Source organism: Rhopalosiphum padi, chromosome 3 (genome assembly GCF_020882245.1).
Source record: "Rhopalosiphum padi isolate XX-2018 chromosome 3, ASM2088224v1, whole genome shotgun sequence".
NCBI classification, from domain to species: Eukaryota; Metazoa; Arthropoda; class Insecta; order Hemiptera; family Aphididae; genus Rhopalosiphum; species Rhopalosiphum padi.
In genome coordinates, this window is record NC_083599.1 from 25,549,315 (window position 1) to 25,574,519 (window position 25,205).

The 25,205-nt window shown below is 26.6% G+C and overlaps 1 protein-coding gene across 1 annotated transcript in view; it reads left to right on the plus strand.

Moving 5' to 3' along the window:
• Positions 1-2,996: 2,996 nt before the first annotated feature.
• The window catches only part of LOC132924145 (uncharacterized), a 74,607-nt gene continuing 52,398 nt past the window's right edge, over positions 2,997-25,205 (plus strand). The window contains exon 1 of the mRNA XM_060988270.1: positions 2,997-3,869. The gene's annotated coding sequence lies outside the window, so the exon portion shown is untranslated. The remainder of the gene's footprint in view (positions 3,870-25,205) is intronic.

A 25,205-nucleotide genomic window follows, 5' to 3' on the forward strand; every position in this document is an offset into this window, starting at 1 on the left:
GAAAATATTTCAAAACATAAAATGCTAAAATAATGAATTTGAACAATCTAAAAACACGATATTTATTAGTTATTAACATTGAATAATTATGTAAATATTACAAATTATACCATTTGGATTCTTTTAGGTGCTAATTTTGAGTCTTGGAGTACTTCCAAAGAAATAATATACAAACTAAGGAATAATTTTATTTGGTATTAATTGATTATATACTTCTTTAATATTTTCAATTTTTTTTTCAACAAAAAAATTTTATTGAACACCATCAGTTATATTATATTGACATAGTTTTATTTGTTATTTGTTTAAATAAAATTAGTACCTATGAAACTTATTTTAAAATAAACTAGTGTTGTACTGTTGTATTAATCATTAATCATTATTATGAATTTTACTAGTATACTACACCGATGAATAATTACGAGTATTATTTTAACTATCGCTTAGTGTAAAACTAACACCAAGTTTCTCCGAACTCGAAATTAACACACAACTGTGGATAACATTGACATCAACACTAGTAGAATCAGCTATAGATTTCCAGTTATGCGTAGATGATAGACTTTGATTTTTCCTTTTTTTGCATCTGCAGAAATTTGCTACAGTCATTAACATTTTTATATTTATATGCAATAATATATGCCTTAAAAAAAAAAAAACGAGATGTGACCTTAAAATTGTAAAATGAGATCTAAAAGCTGTTAAATGTTGAAATATGCTCTAAGATAATTCGTATTTTTAATCACGCATATTTTGTGCTTACTCAGCGTATAATTGACCAGTAAAAGTATGACAATGCGTATGTACAAATCCAATCCCTATCGTCATAAATAATAATATTATAATTTGTATCGTTTCAGAATTTTATTAATCCTTTCTTAGTTTGTTCCTAGAAACTAGTATTGTTTTGCGAGAACCTGTTCAGGAAAATTGTTTTCAGCATACCGATAGTCTATACATAAATATAGTCTCGGAAAGGTAATGACCTCGGTCTAGCATTTCTACAGTCATCAGTCAAACCAAAAAAAAAATATATATATATATATATATTATGCATACAGTACATTATATTATACAAGTATATAGAAAAATATACGTATTGTATAGTTGAGGTTCCCAATCATTTTTATTACTCTAAAAATACTTTTTATAAATTTTTCAAAACTCACTCTTTCCCAGCATTTAAAATATTTTAATACGAGTGCGAAATTGTGTATTATTTCGATCCCTTTGATTTTTACCTTATAATTATTTTTAATTAAGTTAAATATCGCGCCCTCCCCGCCACTTGGAAATTATTAACGCCTTCTCAGATCGGAAAACAATGAACTATAGCAGTTAATTCTTACTGTAATTGTCTACACGATCTCGAATAATAATTTTTTTTTTAATTTTAAGTTAAGTTAAAGAAAACTTTATATTGAATTAAAATATAACACGAATCACTTCTGCTTGTTTGCGTAAGTAATTGCGCATGAACCAGCAGCGGTGTATATACTGCCATAAATTCAAAATTAAGGACCTGGAGAGAAACGTTCAACAGTCACTTCCTCCCACATAGATAGAATGTATTGATTCAACACTTTAGAACATATAATACATTATATATATATAAGTGGACAATGTACACCATAGTATCTAATAATAATTAATAGATATTTCAATAAAACTAAGAATAATGTTACCAAACAATTACATGCAATTATTTTATAATACGATGACAATGATATGGGTACTCGTACTATGGATTTATTGATGATAACGTACTATCATAACCGTATCTACGTACAATTTGTTAAATCGAAATTAAATTTTACAACAATTGTTTTCCTTTTATTTAAAAAAAAAAAAATCATTTCCCACTACTCAAAACTATTAAAAAAAATAGGTACGTCATTTTTAAACGATCACCTGCACTCGCCTATATAATTTTATAGTGAGTAAATGTGTTATGGTTTTAGCAATGAATAGATTGATTGTAATTTATGTTGGCCTACAATACGGCTATACATTTTATTAAGAATTTTAATTCTCTAGTGAAGCAAACTAAGTAACACCACCGGTAAATTTTTCTGCAGAATACGTATCTTGGACCAGAGTTTCTTAGCCTGCAGTGTTACGCGGAAACTATAAATACGCGAAGAAAATCTCTCTTTATAAAAAACATTTGAAATGAAAATTTGTTAATATTAAATATTATTTGGTTTTAGGATAATCAAAAAAAAATAAATAAAAATACCACGGTAGTGGTACGTCAACGTCGTTTTCAAACTGTGTAGGTGGTACGTGAATATAAAATGGATGAGAGAACCGCTTTCTTATATATAGCTGACTATATACCTGAATAATTGTACGCGCATCTTTTTCGTCATGAAAAAAAATCAAAACACCTATTATAATAAATAAAAAAAAAAAATCGTTTATAAAATGTAATAGAGACTCCTGTTTATCGATGAAAATAATAGATATAAAATAATAATACTAATAAAAATATTTAATAGGTTTACATAATATATATATTATATATAAATAAATATATTAAATATTTATATGACAAATAATATGCAGTAAAATAAAATATGATTTCGGTTTAATCTCCACCGTCGTCGTCACCACATCACAATAATAATTTGTATACGTAGATATATATTATAATATTATTACTCTCGTTAAACTCTTGCACAGTTGCACACACCACCACATACAATAATTATAATATTCTAATAAAAAATTACGTATCTCATGTACGCGCGCGTGCGTAATAGAGATATATTGTAATAATAATAATAATAGTCAGGTAGAGGTATAATAATAATATTATATATTATTAATATCATTATTATTATTATTATACGCGTTCCAAGGTAGGCTGCCACTGCCGTCCGAGTGAGACGCGATCGGATTTTGGGGGGGTGGTTTTCACAGTCGGCCGCGGCGGCGGTGGCGCAATATTTTTTTCTTTTTTTATTTTTTTTTCCCTCTCAATCGGCTGACCGAACACATTGCCGTCACGTCGCCGTCACTGCGCGCGCCGTGCGCCGACTTGCTCTTGGCCGTGTCACCGTCGCCGTCGTTGTCGTACAACCGTCGTCGTCGTCGTCTGGTCGCCGCGCGCGCTTTTTACCGCTCTTGGCGAGTGCAGTATTATAATATTATACCTGTGTGATAATAGTAATAATAATAATATTATACCCGTGTGTTATAATAATAATATTATACAAAAATAATAAAATACAAATAGATATTATATAATAATAATATATTATTATTTTAATATAATAGTGTATAATATAATATAATAATATCTCATTATTGTTATTATTATTTAATATTTTTCGTCGTCGTTGTTGTTATTATATTGTTTTTGTTTTTGTCGTGGTCGTCGATTATTGTACCTATATCAGTTGTTTTTTTCGCGTTTCGTCGTCGGCTTATCTTTCGGTATTTTATCGAAATTTTGGCGGCCGAGTTGCGAAGTACCCGTCAAAACAAAAAAACGAAAAAAAATAAAAAAAATAACGATTTCACGCGTTCAAACGGTTCCCCGCGAGACCGAGTGCCGGCCGACGATATCACATGTAACACAGTTTTGCGATATACACGTATAGAGTTATTATTTAATTTTTTCAATCATTAGAAATTAATTTTTTATACGTTTTACGTTTTTTTTTCCTACCCGCCGAGTGTGCCTATATATGACGCATAGGTTTGACCGCGCGACGGAAGAAAAAACACTCTCGAATAAGGCGACAAGATTGTACAGCGCAAGAAAAACATTATTACGAACTTTTCGAAAAGCCGTTAGATGTTTGAGCGCGCCGGTATCGTATAATACCATACGCACAATTTCACAAGACTACACTATTACAGTGAGTATAAAATATACCTACGATTTTATATTATTATAATGTATATATGTGTAATGTTGGGCAATCGCATTATTTTTTTCGTCCGTATTTCAATCGTAATTTATTATAATTATTTAATAATCACCTATAAGCGCCTAGACATTTTGTTCTCCATCGCCGATATATCGAGGATTTCGCAAAAACGATTATTATTACAAACAATTATTATAAACAATTATTATATATATCCAACCTAACTCAACCGAACTTTTCACTACTGTTACTACACATTAAGTATTATTATCCATAGCATACAACATATTATTCGGTATAATAATGCATAACTTTTTATTTTCTAATTTGGATTTTTCTATACCTACCACGTTTTTGTTTTTGGTTTCATTTTTTCTTATCAATTTTATATTTTTTAATTTGTTGTTTAGATGGGTGTATGTTAAAAACGTTTAAAGTTATAAATGAATGGCCATGTCTTAATGTAAGCATATAAAATCGATAAAGACGTTTAGTAGACGTAGGTATAAATGTACCTATAATAATAGTTGCAGTAATATTATTTATATTATATTACCTATAGGTACCTACCTACGATGTTTGTAATTTATAATAATATATAATATCGTTTTCGAGAAATGTCGAAACACGACCAACATTAATCATATATTTTATTTTTATATAATAATATAAATCAAGTATTTTATATAATAATATATAGTTGGAAGGTATCCGTGTAATATATAAAAATGTCGGTCAAGTTAACGATGATAAATTTAATTCGATTGTTCAAAAATATTTGATGGAAAAATTATAATTACGCAAACGCTGCGGAACATTCGTGTTTATGTATACTAGCTCGGTATGATATTGCAGTATATAACCCGTGTGCTAAGTTTACACGTCGAACTTGATACAGTCTACGATATGCGCGTATATTTATTTTCGAAATGACTGCTTATTTTCAAAGTTTAATAACATTTTTTCCCGAAACGTTCGATTCGATTCAATCTTTTTACTCCGGCACTGCAATTATATATATCATATATATAGGTTTAATATCGCGTACTCCTGCGATCGCGAACAACGCAGAACACACATTCACCTATCCATCATCATATTTTTCATTTCTATCTGTATAGGTAATATCATAACAAATTCGCCATTATTCTGTTTGCAGCGCCGATGCGTTGTTCTACGATTACGTATATATAATAACCACGCGCAGTTTCTGAAAATCCTGCAGCTGTCGACGTTGTCTACATCACGGGTTTTTTTTCTTCGTCAATTGTTTTCCCGGTAGAAAGGCAATTTAGAAGTTTTGGCGGGGAGTTTCGAAATTACGCAGATGATGTGTGAATAATAATAATATAATATACTATTTAATTCGGTCGCCGCCGAGTAAGCACGCGCGCGTTGCGGATGACAGCGGAGCACGCCGTGCATGTGATTTACTCTTTTTAACCATCAGCCATTAATTTTAAAAAAAGAACAAGCAATTATTTAAACCTATGTACTTCTTGTCAAAAATATGGACTTAATACGTCTCGTTCGTTGAATACAGCTTCATTTCTATTATGCCCATTATATGGGATTTTGTTACTGAATTCTCGAATGCAGTCCGTGTAGTATTATACATACGTCATATTATATATGTATATATATATATATTATATAATTGATAATAATATTAAAATATGTACCTACCTAGTAATTATTATATCATTAAAATAATAGTTTTTTTCAAGGTATTCTTAATGAATCCGGAACTTTAAAACATTTATCGTTTGATCGTAATACGTTTATTTGAAATTCATTATTAATATTTTTCGTATTTAATTACCTACTTCTTATAATAAACGGAATTAATATGTGATTAAAAAGTATGACATTGTATGACAGCGGGCAAGTCGGTACCGCTTTTCCGTAGGTATATTAGGTGTCGAATCAGTAAGTCTGTATTGGTTGATTTTTATAATATATATCATATTATATTTTACGATAAACGATTCTGAACGGAGACATAATTGCTTTCATTCTAATAAGCATATACCACTAAGTATATATTTTCATAATACTATGTTTTTGTTATAGCTATTAAAATTATTTATTTGATTATAACTACTACGGTAGGTTAATTTATTTTTCTCCAAAAATATTAAATGTATTATATTATATTAGTATTTAATCATTATAAAAATATTTATATACTCTGTAGGTACTTACTATATATTATTGATATTCATTTTTCAGTTAATAACACTTTACCATCAAATATTGTAAAAATGATGAATAGATTAGGTTTTAACCGCTCCGTTCAGAATCTAAAATTAAAAATTCAACAGAATGATAAGTTAAAGCAATTATAAAATTGTTATTATACGCAAATATTAATAATATATCGATTGAAGAATAACAAATATGAATCCATAGGTTAGATTCGGTTATATATATTTCAGTACCTATATTTCTAAATTTTAATTTTTTTCACGACAATATAATAATACTTGTAATAATAATATTTTTTTTAAAATATACATATAAATTTAAAACCCATTATGTAACGACTACTTTTCATATAATGTCAAATTAACAATGTATGTGTATGTTTGACAAATCAAATAATATATTGCAAACGGTTTCGAGGAAATCTTTTTTGATCAAACGAATGTTGAAGTGATTTAATAAAATCACAAAAGTGAACTTCCACGTCAAATTAAATTATGAACTGTTTTCCAGAAAATAAACTTTTTAAGTGATTAACAGTTTGATTTATATTTCCTAAAAGTCAATATTTGATCTTAAAATGTTAGTATATATTTATATACATATAATATATTATAGTAGTATAAGTCCATATTTATTAATACCTTACGATATGTAAGAAATATTAGCCATATTTTATATAGATCATATAAAATAATGTATCTCTTTGATTCACTTAAATACAATTGAAATTAATGTAAGAACTAAACAAAATAATATAATGAATATGAGTACCAAAGTACCATTTATAAAATGTTTTATTTCAATACATTCATCTACGTACATTATGTTTTTAATTATATTTTATAAAAATATATACAATGTATATAAGTAAAATATTATTATTATAATAATATTTATTACTAAGCCTTATAATACCCTATAATACATGTATAAAATTAATAAATTTAAATTCTAATTGAATTTTGTTTGACATATTTCATATTTTCACAAAACCCAATCACACGTAAAGACTGTTCTCTTTGTTGTATTTCTTTTCACTACTATTATAATACTAAAAACTATTTATTCATAATTTTCAAAATTTTAATATGTTTAGTTATCCTATAACCTAAAAGGCTTAAAATATTTTCTTAATAATTTTTGACAAACAATTTAAATTTAAAAAATGTACCTAAACTTTTAACTATTTATTTCTTATTTAATGTAATCAATTAATTTATTTGGCATATGTTTATCTATAAAGTTTTGATTTACATATTAATTACATAAAATATCATATAGGTACTATAAGATAATTATTTACAAATTTTTACTCATGAAACGTTATTGTTGATATTTCATTACATTTATTACTATTTAAGACTATACAGTTTAGTGTTTACTATATTTCTGAATAGTATTGTAAACGTATGCTGCTGGTTTCCTTTGCGGCTTTGCTGTGAAACTTAGATATGGTTATCATGTTTTGTCTAAATCATTATTCAATACCGAAATTTAAGAGAAGAACTTTTTCTATGGCAGTACTCATTTCATTTAAAATCTTAAATTGTAATATAAACGCTTTATATGCGTTTATATTAATATTTAACAACTATCACTCGGACATTTTTAAGGTTTAAGTTGAATATTAAATTATAAAAGTCAATACTTTCATATAAGATAGAAATCGTATAATATTTTAAATTGTGAAATTTATTGTATAAATGGCTTAAATAATTTTTACCACATATACAATCGAAAGAAGATTTACAAAAAGGTTTGTTAGTAGTTTTTTATGGTACCTAATAAACTAATGCATGTTAATAGGTACATATTATAATTTATAGAATTTAAAACAAAAACTTATTTTAATTCGATTATCTTATGTTATTATAGTAAACTGTGTAGATATGTATTAATAACTGAATCCCCATTTTGTGTAGAAAACTTTTGGAGATAGAAAAATACATTTATTTCATTGCACTAATTGATTAAATTAACGTATATAATATAGTTATTAGTTTATAGTTTTTAATATAACTCGTACTGATTCAAATACTAAAATATATTTATTTTATTTCATGTTTCAAGTACTACCATTTATTTATTTTTTAATACCTACTAGAGACTAGACAGATATTTGAGTATTATGTACAGAACACTTGACCGTACATCAATTATTATCTCTTGGTTTTTTTTTTTTTTAACAATTTGTAATATAAAGCTGAACGAGTGAATGTAATTGTATGAAATATGATTTTACTTTTAAATTTTAATATTTTTATATATTTTTGTTTACTTACCCATTATTCATAAGTCATTATCATTTAGTAATACGTTAATTCAATGAAACGGATACTCGAAAATACTTACTCGTATTACGGGATACGGACATGTGTTTTGTGTGATGGTATAATACTATATATTATGTTAGCATCTAATGTATATACCTGTATTCGATATTTTAACTCGTCGTTGTGGAGTTATGACGTCTAAAGATTGGTATGAATCTATAATATGTGAAAATGATCCTTCGTTAAACGATTCTGACTACCTCTACGAGGACTCAGTAATCGTAACCAGTGAATCTCAGTATTGTTTGTTTGTTTTTTTTTTAATAATGTAACAATATCGAATATTAAGGGACATTATTAAAAAATATATACACTTTTACTGATTATTGGATGTAGAGAACAATAATTCAAACATTCTTATTCTTAACTTATCTTGAAATAATTGTAATTAGTGTAGTCTATTATATACGTATTATATAAATTAATGCCCATAAAAGGTGTTAAATGTATTATAAACTCAAATAGCAGAATAATAATTATTCGTATAATATTGTTATTAGAATGACATTTTGGTGGATATGGTAAAAAACCACCACACACTTTTCAAAAGAATATTATTTAAAGGTACCTCTCTATTGAAAATAATAAAAAAATTGTCAATTGGTTTTTTTTTTGTTAAAACCACATCAATTACTGGACAATACCTAAACAAATCCAATACTATCCGAATCCGTAGTGCATATTGTATAATGTATTTAATTGCACACTTGCACACGATATTCAAACCGGACACTCCAATTAGGTATCCTACATATATGACTCGCGCGTCAGTGCGTCACGCACGATTGTAAAAAAGAGACCGAGATTTTGGAAGATGCGTTGTTTAACCATAAAATGTGAATACATATATCGTATTATAAAAAAATCTATAATTCTGAGTTAAGCTTGGGGCTTACCAATTTGTAATATTTATGCCAAATTCTTGGAATTATTTTGTACAATATGCATGATGTTTATGCCCAAGATTTTAATCACAAAAAACTGACACCTCACATACAATTTCAGTGCATTTTATACTATATAGATGTTCTAATCATATAACGTATATATAATGACAACTTTAGTTCGCTTCATTCGCTACTCTTAAAAGTGGTTTCGATTTTCAAATTTATAAAAACAAATCGCATCAATAAAAAACGAATTATGGCCTTCTCCATAGCCCGTAGGTATTCACGTATAATATAAATTTCATAGTACATATATTCGTTTTTCAATTACATTTCTTAAATAGCAATGCCAGTACATATAGTTGTTATACACATAGGTCCAATGTCATAATATACAAATCTGCATAACCTATTACTAGTTGTAAATCTGATAAAAATAATATTTTTGTATATTTAAATTTAAATAGGTCAGCATATTATGTAAATCCTATTAATTCTATTATTATTATTATTAATTCATTCTACGACAGAAGTAATAAAGTTCAATTTTCTTATTATCGAATCTGATATAGAAATATTAAAAAATACCGAATACATAGATATAATATATAAAGCGTGATTCACCAGACACGATCACTAACTGCATTAGTAAAGAAAACAAGGAAATGGACATGCTTGGTGAATCACCCTATTATATACCTATGATGAAAATGATTTGATTTTTCTTTGTGCTTTATATTAAATGTTTGTGAGTTTTAAATGTGATATCATAACGTTTTTAGTATACCTATTACCTACAGGTAATATTATTAAAAGTATTGGTGTCTTCTTAAATTATAGGTATATTTTTAAACATTAACACTTGGATAAACAGGAAATGTATTATGATCATGAATAACGTGAATTGAATATCAATTTGTACTTTATGTTCAAAAACACATTATATATTCTCCGCCAGGATTGAATTGGTGATTTGACACTAAATAAATCAATATTATTTTATATATATTATTTATAAACATACATTCATATTTAATACATTAGGTATTTGAAACATAATTTACGCTTATATTAAATAATTTATTTTGAATTAATTAAACACGTGGGCTTTTAATTTTTAATAAATATGAATAATAATTTTTGTTTTCTTGATTATTATAAAATAATATTTATCATAATAACATACCACGTTATATCTAGGTACACATAGAGGCGAGGCGACATTTTATGGGTGATAAATGTTATCATATCTTTTGCAAAATAATAAAAAGTATTTTTCATTTGATGAAATTAAATTTTACTAATTTTTGAAATAGAAAATTATTTTATAAACAAATAATATATGATTTTGCAATGTAGGCTTAAAAAGTAGAAAAATAATATAAATTTTGTAAATTTCAAAAAAAGATATAAAGTACAATTAAATTTTCATGAATAATATATCTTTTTTTTTTTATACATAATACTGATGACAATATAAAAAAATGTATTAAAATATATTTTGTAAATAACTTTAGGAGGTACGTAGTGGAAAGGTGTTGAATAGGAAAGTGCCTACATGGGGGAAAACCTATGTATATGCCACTAGGATTTGGGTACATAAAGTATATTTGCTGGAAAAAAACACGTCATATTGATGCGCTTTAAATTTGCGACGAAAAATAACTTTAGCTCGGATATCATGAACTTTAAGCTACGTATTGAGTGGAGATGGACAATTTACATTCAGTTCTCAAGAACAAAGATCCATAGGTTATAGATAATACGATTTTCGATACATAATTTATGCGTGAATGTTAAACTGTACATAGAATTCAGAGTAATGATTTTGTTTGCTGCAATATTGTAGAAAAATAATTTGTCAAACAACAAAAATTAATAATAATGATAGTGTAATTATCGATATACGAGTACGTTAATTGCACCAGAAATTGTAGGTAAAAAAATATGAGATTCAAAAAGGTTTTGGGTATAGGTACATCAATTATGTCAAACGATATTGGACGAGGTACGTGTGGAGTATAAATCGTTTGTGCTAGCACTACATATATACTTTTGCTATCTATATGACGTGTGGTATCGTCATACATACTGCCATCATAAAAAATGAAACAATATAATAATGAACCATCATAAACGTATTCATATCAAAGTATTTGTATATTATTGTATTATTTAATTTGTTTCCAAAACTATGTATAGTTAGTAGTTATTTGTTATAAATGCAACGAATCAAAGAAATTCTCAGTATAATATTATTATTACCTAACATTATAATATAGTCAATAGGTATGAAATACTATTCATGAGTGATTACAATGAGAAGTTTAAATTCCGTCTGAAACTTAGTACATATAGTTAACAGTTAACACAGTTGCTTTTATTTTAAAATCCAGATATTATAACATACTTCATTGATGATAAACACTATTTTAAAATCATTCAAAATACTCAAAATGATGAAATAGACAATTACATACCTATAGAAAAATTAGAGACTATAGTGTGGACTTCCCAGATTAACATTAGTAAACAAATTTAAATTACCTAAAACGAAAGTGAAATGTAAAAATAATGGGACATAATTTGAACATTTGTAATTTCCATCATCAATCATCATTAGTGAGTTAAAAGAATTTAATAAGTACATATCACATGTTTTGGAAAGTTTGTTATGTTTATCTATTAAAAAAAGGACCTTAAAAGTTTTTAGCTAATGACATTTTTGAGAGCTTGGAATACCAACACAAAGTTTAAAAAAAGATTATCAAGTTTAGAACTAGGGTATTTACTAGAACGAAAAACAATTTTGATGTAATATTTTATTAGTCAGCATACAAACTGAAACCACAAACTCTACTATGAGGTGTCCTCTAAATTTTTAAAACGTGTTTGTGGTTGTATTTTTAATGGTATTCAATTTTTATACGACAATAATGATACGCCTATGAATTATAATATATGACGCGAATATTGGTAATACATTATTGTGATCCATCTATTGGCTTTATTAATGTTCTTATTCAAATGGTTCATTTTTTACGGCTTGGAAATTGATTTTATTACCACTACAAAAAAGTTAATAAAACTTTTAGAATTATGCAAATAATTACTATGCACTTGCAACTTTTAATAGACATCATTTATAAATGAAATGTATATATATATATATATACAGATCGTTTTAACTTTGCCTGTGTATGACAATAGTCGCAGATATTGTACTGTGTTCACTTTTCACTTAATATCGATTCACCGTGTACAGATAAGAGTAGTATCCGGAATACTTTTAGAATAATGTTTTCTAAAAATATTTTACGTTTTATTCTGAATACTTTTATTGACTTATTGTATATATTGAAGCTAATTTTTTTATTTTAATGTTTGTCAATCATAAATCATAATCCTATCGATAAATACAATATATATTTTAGCATTGATTATAATTTCATATTATTTCAAAGACAAATATAACTTTTTTAATATCTAAAAATATTTTTAAAGTATTTTATATACTTTTATAAAATTTTATTATTTGGACTTATATTTTTTATGAAGTATTTTAATAGATAATATTTGATATACTTTTTTTCATAAGTTTTTGAGTTTTAAAGAGGTGTTACTAATGGGTTACTTCCTACATACGATATTCATGTTCCAAATATATTTTTTAAGTATTATACCCAATTTTAGTCATGTATAAATTATAAATTTATTATGAATCATAAGTCTTAGAAATTAATAACAATATTATGTCATATAAATGTTATTAAAATATTGTATAGAACTGTATAGACATGTTTATTCGAAATTTGTTAAAGATTTAAAAACTTTGCGGATATAAATAATAATTCATCAAGTTTAATCAATGATAATAGGTGTATGGAATATTATGATCTTCGTTTCAATTTCACACATAACTTAACTCTTACTCACCCACACCGTATGCATACCATTATGCCTCAACATAACCGTCATGGACCGACCCACTTCTTCTCCAGTCTATATAATTTGTTGTAGAAATTGTAGAAATAAAGGCGTATTTAGAAAAAAATCTAAAAAGGAAGAGATACACTATAGATAAAACACTAACATACATACATTGAAATATATATTTTATATTTACGTCACAGTACACAACAACAAAACATCGGGCAACACGCTATAGAAAAGGTGAAAGAAGTTAAATAGATTTCGAGTGCACCTCGTCTCTGAATAGATTACTGAGTGTAGTGGACATGTTAAATTTCAATTCAATGGTAAATTATTTTATTTAAGATGACAAATGATTCTGAGCGGAGACGATGAGTCAGCCTTTATATTTTAGTGGTTTCTAAAAGATATTTTTAATTTATTTATCTATTATTAATAATACAATAAGATACATTAATTTTTACTAAAAACATCACGTATATGAATTATAACGAGTATTATTACAATATTTTATCATAGATTATTGATATTAACCCGTAAGTCAATCCCGATCTATCGACCGTATTGTGTATAGAATGCGGTGTGAATAAGTTTGCGGTATGAATATAGCTTTAAATTAAACTAAAAAGTTAATATTTTTAAAATGTCATCGTTTTTAGATTGAAATTGAATTTAAATTTAAGTATTATCAGTAGTACGTTTTAAGTTCATGCAACTATTTTTTTTTGAATTTCAACAAACACTATTTGACTAATTTTTATAATATATTTGAATATAAAATTTTGTCCAAAATGCAGATGTTTAATCAAACACAAAAATGATTATGGTTTACACGAAACTTTTTTTTTTTTTATTCTAATACAAACAAATTATAAGAAATCTTATTTTAAATTTTTAAACATTTGACTTATACAATATGTAACAAAATATATAACGTTTACTTGATTGCTAACGATTTGAATCGGTTGATAATCAAATAGTAATGCTTAAATATAATATTATATATCTACCTTATACAAAGCAAAAGTTAATTATATAGCTAGCAATGAACAGATATTATGTTAATTACGTCTATTATATATATCATACCTACATACATCACCTATAGTATTTGGATATGATGAATATAAAAAAAGGTTCACGTCTTCAGAAACTCGTTGTCACTATTAATTATTTCAATATTTTTTTTTTTTTTAATTATACCTATAAGGTATGTTATTATGTTTTATACTTAAGAGTCCATACTTGATCGTCAATTGATTCAATCGCAATCTTTTAAACATTACAAAATAATATGTATAGTATGCATATAACATATTCAGAAATTGAAATATATTAGTGTACTTATTATGTAATAAACTATAATGTTAAATAATATGAATATATTTTACGCTGACAGGGTATAGTATCCCACTGTGTATGCGATATTAATATCTTAATTCAATCCATTAATCGCCCACACCTGCAGTATTATATATACTTGATCGGGTCGAGGAAAGAATATACTTTCAGCTTTGACAATATATTTTTATTAAGTCCAAAGCAGGCCCAATCAATATTTGGAGAAATTTGACAGTAGATTAATTGAATTCACTGCCATTTCGTTATTATATTGTCATAATTGGAAAAAAACATTTCAAATACGTTTATATATATATATAGATGTATTAACTGTAGTAAATTATATATATTTTTAATTTAACAGAAAAAGTATTTTATTCCTCATATTCATTTACTCGTTAGTTATTTCTAGAAAATGTATTAATACATATATATATATATATATATACAATATTTCTTACGAATCAATGTGACTAAAACACGCGACTTGTACTTATTATGTTTTCCATAGAGAAAAAATAATTCATCTCCGGTTTTGAAGAACATTTATGACGTTACGTCTTGAATTTTATCTCAAAGTTACACTGAAAACAGAATTACAAATAAGATGCTATTTTATTACTTTATGACTGTTTATATAATGCTCAAATAAAAATACGTGTGATATTTGTAATACAGTAAATTTCAATAGATCGAAGGTTGAAATGACCTCAAGGTCTACGATCCCGCCACAACACATATGCGCATACATAACGTCAACTGGCGTACAAAAATAATAGCACAGTTTAATGGGAAATTATCGATTAATAAAACATATTCGTCGATATTTTAAAAAGTTTTTACAAGTTAACGTAAAACCATACAGTGGAACGCGCGTCCGTGACCGTAAATTAAATCAACTAAATTGATGGTTATATACTGTGTCCATATAATTCGTACGCACACAGTCTATTTTGGACAATTATATTATGCATTTACGCGACTGAACCATGGATTCGACTGCAGCGGCGCCGGAATGGTATATCATAGAATATATAATTATCAGTTAATAAAATAATATAATAATTTAACAAAACAAAATAGTAGAATAACATATTGCATAAAAGTATATGTATATTATATACCTACGCATTGATAATATTCGTCATGTTAAAAAAAACGATTCTCTTTTTGCTTGTAATCCTTCTGCAAAAATGTTTTACAGTTATTGGAATACATTTTTATACATAAAACGACTATCTATTAAGAAACTCAAAATATTAATTGCCCAAAGTATCATATTATAGATATTTTATCTATAATCTTTTCAACACTTTTTTTTACCAAAAAAATACGTTTTAGAAGATAGAAACATGATTTAAAACCAAGTAAACATTAAACACAATTGTCATTAAATCAGTAGGTTCCTGTAATGTAATATATTCGTTTCACTAAGAATCTGTAAGTAAAAACTAGTAATTTGACAACAATAAGAAGAGATTGGCAACTTTTCATTCATCGATAAAATGAATAGTCCAAATTTTATAGTTAAAGATATGTGTTAATATAATTTCGATATCAGTTTAAACGATAACACCGTAAAAACAAAACTTTAAAAATTTTATAATATTCTAATCTCATTTTCGAATTTATTTTTTGGTGGATAATTTATCAAAAAAAGGTTATTCACAACAGACTATAACATTTTTTGCTACAGCTCAAAATTATTTTTGTTTTTATATATCATGTGCACGTTATAATATTATTATACAGTAGACGCCGCTTATATAAGACTCACGAATATAAGGTTATTCAGTCGCTTATTAGTTATTAGACTCAAAATCGTCTGGAACGTATTTTTGACTTATCATTTACTATTTTAGATATTTTTTTTCAATTTTTGGATCATTGATGAAATATTATGCAATACACTAGAAGTGGCGAAACATTCGATTGCAAACGATTTCAAAGTCGATCCTCCTTTGTTAGAATTAATTAATTGTTATATATTTAGTATTTATCCTAATTAATTTTAGTGACCGCTGTCGACAATAGTTTTATTTTTATTACTCTTAAAATGAAAATTATAATCTCAGTAGATCTTTATCAAAAAAATATACCACCCTTGTAATATACACTGTAATTATGTGAAAATTGTAATCATCTAAATAATATTTTCTTTGAATATTTTTTTAATATTGATATAATATATAGGTTACTATAAGATGCTGTCATATTGGGTATTGAAAATTCAATATTTTTCGTATTATTTGAAAAATGCTCATTATTCTGTACCATGACTCGCGGGGATTTAGTTTACATCGCATTTTTACTTTTTTAATATCAAATATGTGTATACTATATTATATTAAATATTATTAACCAAATATGTTTTTATTATAAACATCACTAAATTTGAAAAATTAAGTACGGTATGAGTGTAAAAATATTACGTTACGAATATTAGAATTCAACAAGATAAACAAGACTTTATGAGATACTTAATTATTGTGATGATTCTTCGTATTTTTTTTTAATAAAATGTGTATTCATTTTGATTTTTTCTTTTCATAATTTACTGCTCTCTTTAAATCCATCTTATTTCATCTAATGACCCGGAAATTCTGGGAAATTATTTCCTGAATAATTTTTACCTATAGTAAACGACCGTCAACCTGGTACTCAGGTATAGGTATATGACCTAGCCCGTCTCACACACGCATATATTTAACTCGATGACATTAGCATTTTGTGTACCTATACTTTTACTTATAAGTTATAATATTCGTCTACGTATAATACTTTACTAACTACACTGTAGTATAAAGGCTGTCTATAGACTGCAGAGGAGGTATGGTAAACATTATACGTATACATTAATATTTGAACCAGTCGTGCAGGTTAATCTTAAAAATAAAATGTCGTAAGTCATAGTTAAGTACGCCAATATTGGTCAATCAGAATTGTATGATATGAATTTAAGAGAGTTTACTATTAAATATTAATTCCATAGTTTTACTGGTCTGAGATCACCTAATCAGCCATTTAAAAATTGAGGAGCTGGTCTGGGGTAGCGATGAGTACTTATTTTTAAATTGTCTAAATAAAGTATAGACTGACACAGAGATAATAAATGAGAGCACATGCGTATTAAAGTTAGGAGTTAAAATTTTAAAACGACAAAATATTATATAGCTAGGAGGAAGCACTCTACTGACTTGTAAGACATTTTTAACGCTTTATTTACATCTCTATGATTATGTAATGTACAATATATTATGTAATAAGGTAATATATAATATCTTTCTCATGTTTTTTTTTAATTGATAAATTTCAATTGTTTACGTTTTCAACATGTTTTTTTTAAAGAATAGACGATTATGTCACAAGGTATAAACTATATTTAAATATTAAATACAACTTATCGAACAAAATGAAAAATAAACTACCGTATAATAGATGTTATGACAATTATATCTACCAACTATCAAGTTACAAATATTACTTTATTATATCCTAAAATGTAATCTGATAAGATAATTAATGTAATTAAAGTGCACCTAATTTGTCATATACCTCAACTTAAGAATTTCCGCTTACCTTTCGTATAGACAATTTTCTGAAAGAAGCGACTCTTTTAATGGAATACCAGTGATAAGGAATAACTACGACTTCTCAATTCAAGCCTATTGCAACATAGGCATAAATCATACCTGTACATCTATAAATAAAAAGATACCGATGAATATTCTCAATACTTGCATGAAATTCTATTTGCAAATGTCATTAAGAAATTTAAATTCACGAATATAATTGGTAGGTGTTTATAGATGTTGGCAGTCTCATACAGTGAAATTTCTAATTACCGGACAGTGTGGATCGCTGAAAATTTGTCCGCAATTTGGAGGTGATCGCTATTCAAAGTGCTCAGTTTGTAGTTAAATCCAAAAAAAAAGCGTCCTCTATTTTTAGAGGTATTTTGACGTTTAGAGGTGTCCGTTAGAGAATATTTCACTGTATTAATATTTATATTACGTTATTGTTGCTATCTATCAAAATCATTCACCAGCGTAGCATTTTTCCAGGCCTGCTGCAAATTACATTAATATTTCAGGAGGATATTTTTCGTACACGCGTCTATAAAATAATAACGATTGTACGGGAGGCGTGGTGGACTCTTGAATTGAATTTTTTTTTATCTTACGTTTGAATAATGTAATAGTAGAGTATTATTGGTATATGTATAGGTATAGATATTTCATTATATAATATAAATAGAAAAAGTCATGCGTAAATGGGGCTTGGACATCGTGTGAAAACGTATTTATTAAACATTACTATAATTTCCGTCAAAATCCTAAAATGTTGATAGTTGTTCGTTACTTTTTCCGAGCAGCAATTATAATTTGCATATCAATAATGCTCGTTACACGCTTCTACTATTTCTATGTATATTATTGCTGAATAATTATACCAACGAACGCCATTGAATATATACCTAATATAATCATCAGTGCTGCTGATTACTGATTTATGTTTAACTATTAATTATTAATTAATGTTAAAATAATAATAGTATTGTTTTCGGCCGAACATTTGTAAATGACATAATATTTCATTTAGTCATTAATAACGCATATAGATACGTATATGTGTTTCTATATACGCTCCGAAAATCGGCGATATTACTATTACTAAAATATTTATAAGCTTATATATATGTTTATAACTATATGATCATAATTTTAGCACTATTAATAGGTTTTCACAGTTGAGTTGTTCTTTTCCTCAAAAACCAATGTTTTGATTTAACACGATTGGAATAAAAAAATTACATTAGACGTAGGTACACACACATGAGTAAACCAAGTGGTGTAGCTACTGCTTTTGCCGTGGAGGCCCCCTCCATCACGACGACGAATTTTTATTCGTTACATTAAGACTTAACCAGGATCCTCATATAAGTGCGGTATGTGGATGATCACGGGTATATAGTCCCTTTATAATTTTTCATACAAATTACAAAAATGTTAGTACGTGCGTTTGCCTTTTATATTGTATATACAGTTCACCGAACACATTTTCAAATTTTCCAAATATTTCGGGAAGGGACACAGCTTTCTGAGCTTCACCTGAGTATACCACATACACGTGCATTTAATGTATTATAACTATATGTAGATAAATAATACAATAAAACAATTTTAACTGAAAATAATGGTGTTTTGATCATTTCTCGGGTTTACCGCAAGAATCTGTCAACCGTTAAACGACCATGATAATAATGATTTAAAAATATATAAATATATAATATATTTATTTGTAATAGAATGTCGTATACAAGAATAAGATCGCGATGAATATAGATTAAAAAAAACTTTTTTTTTTTTTGCAAACATAATAACTTACAACCCCCTCCCGAAAGACCCTCCTAATTTTTTAGCATTCCGAATTCTCGACAATCTCGGTTTTGTTTACAGATAAATTTATTTTGTGGATCAACACCTGTTCGTGACATTGAAAATAATATATCGTGTTTTCGATGACCTCTGCGCTTCAAGTAGATGATTATATTATAAAATATATATAAAATCTAACACGTACGACGTATATTAAAACCAAAACCAAAGAGACAATCGTTTCAAACGCGTTACACACGGTTGCAGACGATTCCGAATCAACCACAAAATAGTCAATCTAAAACAAAGAATTGTTGGTTGTAGCAATTATAATTACTTTATAATATAGTATGCATTGATTATGTTTATTTTGAAACGTTTTTTGCATAAAACGTCCTTTAATATGTAACAAAAAAAGAAAATCATAGTTTATATATTAATATAATAAACAGGGCACAATTCTGTATAATATGTCGGTAAAATACAAATCGTTATTTGTACTGCGTACTACTAAACTATATAAAACGAGTAATGATTATCATATAATTTATTATTATTATTATTGTGATAGTATATTTAAAATATTTTAATTAATAATAATTTGCAATTTATGAATTTAATTTATTGTTCTGATACAATAGATAATATTTAATAGGCTTTGATATAGTTATTTTCAATGGCTGTGACAATAATTTATCAGTTATGCGGTCCTAATGGTTATTGCCGCGGTATTCGGTAAATTTTAACGCATACAATGTAACTATATTATATTATTACGTAATATAATATTTTCAAATTATTTAAAAATTAAACAGGGCTTCAAAACAGTATAGGTACAGGTTAAAACTCATTAGATTTTTAACCTGTATCTACTGTTTTGAAGCCCTGTTTAAATGTTTATATTTTTATTTAAATTAAAAGGTCAAAGTCCTACACGTGGTTTGTTTGCTTTCAGTAATAAAATACAAGGTGGGCAAGTTAATGGAAAAAATTAACTTGAGTTATTTAAGTTAATTCAACATTAAGACTGTTGAGCTATAAGCGTTCAGTTAACAAACAATATTATATTCAACTCAAAAACTTTAAAGTTATAACGCGGAGAAAAGTATTAATTTAACTCAGTTAAAAATAAGTCCATTAATTGTTTTTATTTACCTACTATACCTAGGCCACACAGGCGATTGCGTATAACTTTAATAGTCGTCAAATAATAACCAAATATTGTGTTATAACTGAATTCTATTAATCCTTCTTATTGTTGTCTCTGTTGCACGTTAGCTGTAGTTAAGACATGATATTATGTTACACTTTATAGTAGACATATATTTTGTGTTAACTAAATTATTAAATCGGAGAATTTGTTTGAAATAATTATATACCTATACAGCGTATTTAAATACAAAAATTAATGATTAGTTCTAACTACGTTATAATATATTTAATTGGTAATAATGTATATAAACTTAATTGTAACGTAACGTATTATTTTTAAAATTAACCATAGTAAAAGCTAAGAGAAAAAAAATTAAATTTTTAAACATTTAATGTCCACCTTTGACGAAATGTGAAAATTAAGTATATTATATAGGTATATTATGCTCAATATAATAATAGATATTACTTATAATATGCCGATGAGATCTGTGACGTGACGATAGCGTATATTCGCGGAGGTAAATATTATTCGAATAGGACGTAGGTTTCAGTTGACTTACTCTTATATTTTATTATTAAATTTAGGTACGTTTGTCGATGGTATACGTGTAAGATGAAGCCAATGTAAATCATATGGGTATAGATCTGTGTACTCTGTAGTAATAATACGTAATGTTATGATATTATATGTTATATGAGTATTTGTATTTAAATAACACGTTTACCTTCGATTGGTTTCCGCTATAGGAAACTGCTTCTTTTCTCATTTGTAGCTCTCCCGAACGAGTTGGTTTCTATAAATATACATTTTTATTTTTTTAAATGACTCTAATCGATGACCAGCGAACGGGTGGCGAGGAAACGTGTTTATTTCGCGGATGTACAATGTTTTCCACTATAATACACATAAACATAATATAATAATATATTATACTATTATGTAAAAAATAAAAATTTATGATTCGATAATGCAAAATATTCATAGGTGAAAAAAAAGAGGAGAGGGAAAATATCGTGTTTCCATAGACATTTAGCTCGGTCCGCGATACTCCATACAATGTAATGATGATAATAATAATCAAAACTGAGCAAAATAATGTTATTTTTTAACTCATTCAAGTTGAGATAATAATGTATAAATATTAATAAGATAAAGTTAAAAGTTAATTTAATTTTCGGTTAACTTCGTTAAATTAAAAGATAATGTATCATGTTTTTTAAACTTTTTACTTAGTTAAAAAAAAGTTTATAACACTATGTACAATTTTTTTATATCTATATATTATCTTTATAGTGTTTCATTAAAGGGTTTTGTCACTAAAAAAAAAAAAAACGAAATATTTTTTTTTATATATAAACGAAATCGATTGAAATGTATAATAAAAATGAAATAAATTTGTAAACAAAAATTAATTAATTTAATTTAACGAAAACACAAAAGTAACTAGTTAAGTTATAAAGTTGAAATAAAATGTACTTATAACTTAAAAGTTTTAATGTCCAGCCTTGATAATAATAATAATGATATGTATAAAATAAACGAAGTATTTGGTACGTAGTCATTGTACAATAATATTTTCATTTAGGAAAGTGTTAAATTAAAATATAAAATTTTAAAACGCACCAATAATACAATATTATTATATAGTAAATGGTTTTTTTTATTTCGTTATGCGTCGGACATAATTTTCAATAAGAACAATATAAATTGCGACAGACGAGTAATAAATGTAATGTGTGTGTGTGTGTGTGTGTGTGTGTGTGTGTGTCTATAAACTCGCGTTTGGGCGCCGAGAATACGACAAGGTGATCTACCTACACATCCCTAACTAACTTAGCACAGTTATTATATAGTTCATAATACTGTCTACGTATAATATTTGTTTGGAAATCGATCTTTTAAACTAGTTTATGTGCGTACAAGACCATAATATTGCTGGATATACGTTCGCGATAATATTATTATCTGTCGTTCGACTAAAGCAACGTAGTGGCGGTATATATTGTAGTGATCATAAATACCGTACGGCCATCATCTTATCGAATTATCGTTCGATATTATAATCGATCGGTCCTGTAAGAGCGCTTGTGAATTAAAATAAGTATTACAATTTTAATCAGATATATATTTTAATATAATAATATTGTACTAGCTGTAATATTATATGGAACACTATATACGCTACGAGTCTCGGTCGCTTATATAACTACAGCACGGCTTGTAATATCATGATTTCAAAGCGCATTATAGCCATCATATATTTTACGTACTTAAAGTTGTTGATACTAAATGGACTATTTTACGAGCAATGAACCAACGTTCCTCGTGAATTGAAATTGTTTCACATCACACCGTTACATCCACAGACTGTTAGACGTTATTTAACACAGCCAAACGACCTTTGAGCGATATCTAAGAAATATAAAGTGACGGCAGTGAGTTACAAATTAAAATATCGTAAAAAACCAACGTAAATACCCAGATAAAGTTTCTATACATTTTACTCTTAAGCTACACTATACGCGTATATGTCAATATTCACATAAATGCTAAATCCGAATCCTCGAAATTGGTTCTGTTGGACACAAATCAAATTCATTGTATACATGTACAAATACACAATCCGTGATTTATTTCCATGCGTGCTCCAATAATGAGTATTATTATTCTCGTCGGCGTCGCAATACAATATAATACAATATAGCTTGAAATCAATTTCAAAAATCGTTAAATAAATCAAAAGTAATATTAAAAAATAATTATTTTTAAATTATATTCAAAATGTATAATAAAATTGAAAAAAGTTAAATCGATAATTTGTACCAATACAATAACCTTTTTATAAATTCTATCAACGTATCAATTTAAAGTTTTAAAAAAAAATAATTTAAATTTAAAATTAAATAATAATTGTTAGGTCTATATAATATTTTCCATCAGTAGGTAAAAAAGTAACAACTAATATTTCGTTTTCTTAGACTCATTTCACAGCCACACGTAACGACAACAGGTTTTCCGTAATTAGAAATCAATATTAAAATCATAAAAATGTATAGTTTATATTTTGAATCAAAGAATAATTATGCTAAAAATTGAATTGCAAATCATATAATAATTACATCGATATTGAGTAACAATATAAAAATTATAAATTATTTTTAATTAAAATCAGAAAAAAACAAATATCAGTAAATAAAATTTAAATTAAAAATCGATAATATTCATTTCGATTTCAAAACCCCGATATAATATATTTATGTTTTGGATAATTAACGTTACTACCTACCTATATATTAACAGTGTAATATAGCAGATTATTGCCTAAAAAATATAATATATTATTCTTGATAATCCATCTAAAATTGTTTTTATTAAAGAGAACCGTCCGGTTTCTTTTTTTTTAAAACACGGCAATATTTTATCCATTGTACTGAAATTTATTAATACGATAAGAAATATGAGTATACCCACCTATATATTTCCATTTTTTTTTTTTTTTTTTATGAAGTTATATTAAAAATTAAACATATTATATCGATCGCACCCTTGGAGTTTATCAAATGTCGACTCGTGTAATATGTTTATCTTGCAATTCAATTTGATTTAGAATAATAAAGAATGATTAAACAATTAATATAAACGATGGACAAAAAGTACACACATTTTAGTGAAAGATACTATATAATAGTGGTCGACAACATATCGGTGACACGTGTGCCCCGCGATTTCTTTTACATTACGTTCACTTGACTGTCACTTTACACAGTTGAAAACCCAATCCTCAGAATAAACCAATAATTGAATAATGTATCTAATTGATATGCATGTTAGTTAATAAATATTATAATAATATCATAGTCGTGATAAACTATCGTGTTAGAATTGATCGTAAGAATCACATCAGATGAAAACAATATAAGCAGCATATAATACATTGTATACCTCGATAGAATTATAATATAGTGAACTCAGACTTCGGTCACGGGTTATAATTATTGTTAATATACCACGTGGAAATCACGATATTATATACAGAGTGATTAACCTGGCATACCCGCCCCATTTTCACTATATTTTATAATATAATA